The following is an 8415-nucleotide window of genomic DNA, read 5'->3' on the forward strand; positions in this document are numbered from 1 at the left end:
AGGAGATGCTGACGCTCGTAGAGGACAGGACAGAAATAATACACAGTATTTAATGCATGTGTCTCTTGGCTTTCTATGCCACCAACCAGGGTGCGGTCGATACGTCGATTACAAGTGAAAGTCGATTAGAAAAAAATGTATTTCAATTAAATGGGTTACACAGATCATGTCCATATCAAGAGTTTAAGAACATTGGGCCTCATGCAGCAATAAGTTCCTAATGTTTCCTCTTACATTTCTTCCTAAGTGAATTCCTAAGAGAAGTTGAGTCAGATTCATGAAACGTTCTTAAAAGGCAGAATTGTTCGTAACTATGTTCTTGATGATGATGAATCCCAATCCTCGTAACTTGAAGGGGTGTGCCAGTTCATCCTAATTACCATAGGGAGCCGCCCCACCAATCCCCATATAAGGCATGACTGCGTGGCTCTGCCTGCAGTCACACCTGTGTGTGATTGCTGCACACAGAAATAAAAGGAAATCACACACAGAAATAAAATTGAGAGAATTAAGTAAAGAATACCTAAACTATAAGTCTACAGATGGTGGAACACCAGACTCCAAACATAAAAATAAATAAATTAATAGTTCTGTGGAGGTACTTCTGAAGTGAACAGCAAATTATTTAATTTAATTAATTAATGTATTTTATTATTTCTCTCACATTAATCAACATATCACCACTAGACATCAATGTACATTTGCTGAAATTAGCTGTTAAAAATGTTATCCATATAGTAGTGGATATAAAACATTTTATTACTGAAAGCTGGTGGGTGGATATGGAGGGTCTTTAAGGTAGCAGCTGCTTGGTATGTAATGTGGTGGAAATAGGGGTGTGGTGGGTGATATGGTGGTGCAAGGAGGGGTGTAGGGGGCTATGTGGGGGGTATGAGATGGGTATGACGGGTGGGTATAGGGGGGCTTTCAGGTAGGAAGGGGACTGGAAAATGGGGGTGTGGCGAATGTCGGGGATATGGGGGTGGGGGTATGGGGGGTGATGAGGGTGGGTTGGGTGGGGGGTTATGGGGTAGGTATGGGGCTTGGACTTCAACTCAACCGGGTCCGTTTGGGTTAGATTGTAATTTCAGACCCATCTCAAACATTTTCATGTCAAGGACCCCCAAATTGACATGCAAAATATTTTCTGCCAGGGAAAATGTTTCAAGATTTATCAAAATGTCTCGAAAATAGCCGATCTACAAGCTCCAAATGGCCAGTAATGGGACGTGTTGTGAGCTTGTAGATCGGCTATTTTCAAACAAAGTATAAAATAGGGTTAAAGTGATTAAACTGTTCTTCGTTTGCTGTGGACCCCCTGAAACTCCCCGAAGGACCCCTGGGGGTCCCCAGACCACACTTTGAGACCCACTGCTCTAAAGATATGATAAAAATATTATTGTAATTTAAATCCTATATTATACAACTGTAGAATTGAAGAAACTTCGAGAATTAATTATTTTTGCACAAATATGTCACACTTAAGAACTCAAAGGCCAGCCTAAGAGTGCTCATCAGTGTGTGTAGATTCTGTTCTTACCTGAGAACAGATCATAGCTAAGAAAACATTGGAGTATACCAAAATCTTCTTAAAAACCTCTTAAATGGGTCTAAGAAAGAAAATCCTCTTAAGAAAGTGTGCGTAGATTCTGTTCTTACCTAAGAACAGATCACAGCTAAGAAAACATTGGAGAATACCAAAATCTTCTTAAAAACTTCTTAAGTGGGTTTAAGAAGAAATTTCCTCTTAAGTACCGTTGCTGAATGAGGCCCATTCTGATTGGTGGAAGGTTTGGACATATTCTGCTATGGCCTCATTTCGTCACTAGATGGCGGTCTTGTTTGATGAATTCTGATTGGTATAAGCATAGGCTTTACCAACACTGGTCCTCATTATAATTCCTGGTATTTACTGGATCTACTACTGTATATGATGCTTATTGAAGCGGGGTTGACTACTTCTTGATTAGGTTTGATGGTCTTCAATGTTTGTCAGGCCATGGACCCCTTAGCTGAGTGAGAGACAAAGTAGGGGCCACCACTACATATATGATATAATTGTGTTGCATGCATATTAAACTATTTTTTTCCTCCAAGCCACTTGATAAGAGACTTTCAAAGCCAGCTCTATTGTCTCATCAATGTCTGTTCACTGTTGAGAGATTTGAGACTCCTTTTAAGTGGCTATGGTGATGCTGCAGTTTTGATTGGCTTCATAGATTCATTTGACAGTGCCATCTAAATTGTGTTGTCTCACAGTCACAACCCTACTGGTAGTGAGGGAGTATCACTGCTGTTGTATTTATCACTAAATACAATGAATAATTATGTTGTCAAAATTCATACAAAACGTTGGCAGTCCCCCTGTAATAACTGAGGACCCCCTGTTGAAGACTCCTGGTCTAGATGACACTGAATGTTCACCTTTTAGTAACATTTCTCTGTAGGGGTGTGTGTGCACTGTGCACGATTTTTCTTTACCAATCTCCAAGTTGAACCATATGTCGCAGATACGCCATCACATAAATCATATAAATAGAGACAAGTAAAAATAGTACAAAAATATATTACAATAATAGCATAATGTTGTGCCTTTGACACACACACACACACACACACACACACACACACACACACACACACACACACACACACACACACACACACACACACACACACACACACACACACACACACGTGCGTATGCTCTGTGCCTGTGTTTGGAATGTGTTTAGATAATATACACAATGCGTACTGTGTACAATGCTGTATGTGTGTTTGTCACGTGCACAGAGTTATCGAGTGTGGCAGAACCCTTAGGAATTAGGATGGCCTTGGCACAACCTGACAGTAGATGAAACCTTGAAAAAATTATGCATTTATATTGCGCCTTTCACGCACGCACACACACACACACACACACACACACACACACACACACACACACACACACACACACACACACACACACACACACACACACACACACACACACACACACACACACACACACACACACACACACACACACACACACACACACACACACACGCGGACAACGGCAGAGGAAACCATGCAAGGTACAAAGCTGCTCATCAGTTAGGTTCAGTGTCTTGCTCAAGGACACTTTGACACATAGCCAGGAGGACCCGGGAATCGAACCGGGAACCCTCTGATTCCCAAGAGGCTGCTCTGCCTTCTTAGCTCTACCGCTGCCAAATAACTTCTCTGCGTTGACCCAGCATTGGCTTGCTCTGAGTGAGCAGGGGAACAGTTGGGGGTTAATTGTGTTGCTCAGGGACACTTAACCAGGCAGTAAGAAAGCCTGGAGAAGCCAATTATCGAACCGGGAGCCAATGTTCGAACGAGGTGCATTCTGATTACCAGACTCTGTGTGTGTGTGTGTGTGTGTGTGTGTGTGTGTGTGTGTGTGTGTGTGTGTGTGTGTGTGTGTGTGTGTGTGTGTGTGTGTGTGTGTGTGTGTGTGTGTGTGTGTGTGTGTGTGTGTGTGTGTGTGTGTGTGTGTGTGTGTGTGTGTGTGTGTGTGTGTGTGTGTGTGTGTGTGTGTGTGGCTCTGAGTTAACTGTGTGTGTGTGGGTGGGTGCACCTGATTCGGATGCTATCAATGCATTGAATGGGACAGGTGGTGTGTGTGTGTGTGTGTGTGTGTGTGTGTGTGAGAGAATGGCTCTGAGTTAACTGTTCCTTGCCCTGCTGAAGTGACTTAGGCTCACAGTGTGCTGTTTACCTGAAGTGATTGGCAGAGTGGAAATAAGATCATTATGCAAGTTGCTAACCCTGTGGCAGGCATGGATGCACATTCTTTATCTTACTCTTATTTTCTCTCAACCACACAACATTTTTTAAACTGAGTCATACTCAGTTATACACACTGGGGTCACGCACCGAAAATAGCAGATATACTAGCTCAAAAACGAGGATCACTGCTTTTCACAGATGATGTGGTCCTGATGTTATCATCGGGCAGCACCCTTTACCTAGTTCACAGCTGAGGATCAGCTTCTCTAAATCATGAGGCCATGGTTATCAGCAGGAAATCGGTGGATTGCCTACTCCAGGAAGGGAATGAGACCTTATACCCCCAAGTGAAGGAGCCTGTGATGTGGACAAAGTGCTACAGAGTGGCCAGACCCAGGCCAGCTAGGCGAAGAGATGATGCTTTTATGTGTTTATGCTTTATTTCAGTGGAGAAAAAAAAAAAAAACTTGCATGTGGAGAGAAATACATACTTTCAGTTTGCAGTACGTCTTGTGTGCTGTATTTGGACAATATCGTGTATTTGGGCAATATCATGTAATTCTTTCTACTCTGTAACAATATCTATGAAAATTTGTTTTTTAGATTGAGCACAGCAGTGTTTAACTTGTTCAAACTGAATCAGATGAACAATGTGTGTGCCATACAGTGACAAAGTTGTTTTAAAATAAGTTATTGCATAGTTTTGAATGAATTGATTCATTTAGCTAAAGAACTTTGGTCTTCTGCTATTTGAGTGTGAGTGTGTGGTTGTGTGAATTATATGTCGTTTTTTGGGCAATACAAATAAATAAATTAAGACTGTTATTTAAATGTAATATCCCCCCCCTGGTTGTGATTTGACTGTTGTTTAAATTGAATATCAACCCCCTGCCTTGTTTTGGACTGTTATTTAAATTTTATATCAACCCCCTAGCTGTGATTGGACTGTTGTTTAAATTGAATATCAACCCCCTGGCTGTAATCGGCCTGTATTTCACTATGGAGCATTTTCAGCTGTGTGTGTGTGTGTGTGTGTGTGTGTGTGTGTGTGTGTGTGTGTGTGTGTGTGTGTGTGTGTGTGTGTGTGTGTGTGTGTGTGTGTGTGTGTGTGTGTGTGTGTGTGTGTGTGTGTGTGTGTGTGTGTGTGTGTGTGTGTGTGTGTGTGTGTGTGTGTGTGTGTGTGTGCTATTTATATAAAAAAAAACAGGTCATCTCATTAAGACCTGAGGTCTCATTGTCAAGAGAGTATGGAGTCCTGATGTCAAAAGCATATAACAGCCTCCTATGCTCCCCTTGTAGCCTCTGTCTGGTGGACAGTTGCTTCCATCCTCGAAGGCAGACTGACCAAATTGCTGCTCCAGAGAGTCCATAAGAACATTACCGTAGGTCATCCGCTCCTCTGGTCTGAGGCTTGTCAGTGCCTGTCCTTCCAATGCCAAGGCAAGGTGGGCAGCAGCTGTTTCAAAGTCAGACAAGCCACTGAGTTGAGCCTCTATTTCAACCAAGGTAACTTGGCACCTCCTTATATGCATTACCGGTAGGACCCAGCAACAGTGAGTGGTGGCTTTCGGAGTCCACAATTGCTGGACACTTTGTTGAGTAAAACTGAGCAGTGTTACCTGTGGAAGGACAGCCGGTGTTAATTAATACTATTAGTGTTTCCCCAGCGGCAACACATGGAACTCTGGGGTGTCTAGTGTGATTCCCAACATGGAGTCGTTGCTGCCCATATTCTGCTCCTGCCGGCACTCTTTGGCTGCACTGACACCCTCTGGCTAGTAGGAAAGGGCGGCATCTTCTGAGTTACAGTGTAATCCGGTACCGTCATCCGGTGGTGAGAGTCTGCTCACTGGCATCCAGCTCTCTAACTCCCTGAGACACTGGCCAAGACGCTTCAAGGCAACAGTGATTTCCTTGATCGATAACATCCCACACCATTGTAATGACCGATGGAATTCAAGCACACTGACATATTTTCTCGTAGGACTCTCTTTAATTTGTGGTGCTAAGGCCCACAAAAACACCAACTCACTCACCTCTGCCAAGGAGGGAGGGGAGGGGGACCACAAATTCACTACCCTTGTCCCTCAGGGTTTCTCCTGTAACACAAAATAAACGTTGAATAAATGATACAACACCATGCCATTTCTATGAGATAACACCTTGAACAAGTGACATGGATAATGCAGACAAGACTACATATACTTGTTTGTCTCTGTTTTTCATTGTAGAGCATTCTTGGGTCTCTTGAAAAGTGCTTCATTATTATTATTCACTTACTAGATCAGAAAGACTTTGCAATTATACTTCATAAGGAGGTTTGATATGAATATCCTAATTTGTCTTTATCAGGGTATGTCTAAAGAAATCTCATTTGCAATAAAACTGTACTAAATATCTATACAACCACTGGTTATTGTTTAATATCATCCTAGGTAACAGCATATTTGAATTTGGAATTAGGAATTAGTTTTTCCTGTAAATGAGAGAAAGTAAAGGAGTCTTCTTTTCCTATCACCTCAAAAGTAAAATTTTCTCCTAAAAGCCAAAGGTGTGTTTCTTTAAACGACACCTGGTTCATAGCTCATCAAATCTAATGAAGATAAGAGTTAGCATTCTCAAGTTATGGGCATTTTTGTCACCTTTCCCCTATTCAGACTGGCCTAATTTGGAATTGTTTTAGAGACTGTGGTAGATTAATTTAATTAGTGGGAGACCCTGAAGAAAAAACTTGTTTTGTTTTTACTCGGTATAGCGTACCTCAAAATTGAACAACTAGACAATTTGCATACTTCAGTGCTCATGGGGCAAAATAATCGGTCATCATCTGTGTTGACATTCACTCCTCCCTTTGGAATTAATAGACTCATGAGCTACCTCGGGCCTCCTAAAGGGGCACGGGCACCCACGTCGTACACAGATACAGGAAGTCAATCGAAGTTTGGGAGTTTTGCTTTCACATTGTATTGTCTTTTGGTCGACAACAGAGGTAGATGCTGGAAGATACTTCCTTCACACCTTATTGTACTGTGCACAGTAAAATCTTCTGTGTTAATGTATCCATTTCAAACTGACTGTGGAACCAAATGGACCCTACCAAATGGAATGAAGCTACTGTGTACGTTTCATTTTTTTAGGCTTGCTAATATGACAGCTGGAGCTCCTCTGGGTTCTTCACTTCATTGAAGATACTTGTTTACCCAGTGTTTACATAACCCTCTCACCTCTATCATTTATCACACACACACACACACACACACACACACACACACACACACACACACACACACACACACACACACACACACACACACACACACAGACACTCTGTCTCTCTGTGTCTCTGTCTCTCTCTCTCTGGAACACTCTCCCATCCCTGTCAGTCTGCCAGTGAGTTGGATTTGAGTCATGAGGGTACACCAGTAATGGAGGGGCAGACACACGTGCACACGCTTTGTGAGGACCAGGACACATTTCTGTTGCAAAGACCAGCAAAATGGTCCTCAGACTCCTCACAAGGTCGATTTCTCAAATTCTACTATACTTGTGGGGACATCTGTCCCCATAAGTCAAGCAAAACCTGCATGCACGCATCAGAATGTGCTCCTTTTTTCTTAGATGTGGTATCTTTTTACATCAGATGCACTATTCTGTCGTGCCTATACATATGTAAAGTGCCCTATGCATGGAAACTTAAGATGTGAGATATGGTTCATCTGTTCAAGACCATGGTGTTTACAGTGAGGAGCACAGTCTGACAGATAGAAAGATTAAGCTTAGCCCATACAACCGCACGCATGCACACACACACCAGGGGCGTCATTTGGGCTTCCAGGGGATGGCAATTACCACACCATAGCTTTATCATTTAACCTAAACATTTATTTTATTTTGCATTTATATTATTTATTCATATTTCCTTGGAATGTTTTTTGCAGCTTAATTAGATTTTTAGATTGACGCTTATAGACACTTGCAATCATAAGTTCATTAATCACTTTAAAACTTGCCTCCCTATTTTGGGCATGTTTAAAGGGATATTTCACTTTCAAACATGTTTGGGGTAATTTTAACATCTTCTCAGGCATTTGTGATTGTGAGTGATCACCCCAGAAGTTGCTTGATTCAGTATTTAGATATTTGATATTCATTTTATCAGACGCCCCCTTCCTATACAAACCCATTGTAACATTGTAACTCCATTTTTAACCATCGAAAACACCTGTCCTTGGTTCTGGTGACTGATATTGTCCTTCTAATATGCGAGTGGGTCATGTTTCAATTACTTTTTAAGTGAATTTTATAATATGTTTATATTTGTCATTTTCCCACATTTTACAAATAAATAAGTAATTAAAAAAACAGAGCCCCCTCATGCATTAGAAGACCAATATCAGTATCGGATGGGTGTTTTCAATGAATCTATCATGGTTAAAATTGAGTTTGAAGTTACAATGGGTTTATATAGGAAGGGGGTCTGATAAAATGAATATCAAATATCTTAATACTGAATCAAGCAACTTAAAAACTGTCTGGGGTGCTTACAAAAGCCAGAGTAGATGTTAAAATGACCCCAAACATGTTTGAATGTGAATTATCCCTTGTGGTCACTTATTTGCCACCTTCTAGTTTGCTATGAAATGAAAGTTCTGGCGC

The sequence above is a fragment of the Gymnoscopelus braueri genome, assembly GCF_963280865.1.
Source record: "Gymnoscopelus braueri genome assembly, chromosome: 22".
Lineage (NCBI taxonomy): Eukaryota > Metazoa > Chordata > Actinopteri > Myctophiformes > Myctophidae > Gymnoscopelus > Gymnoscopelus braueri.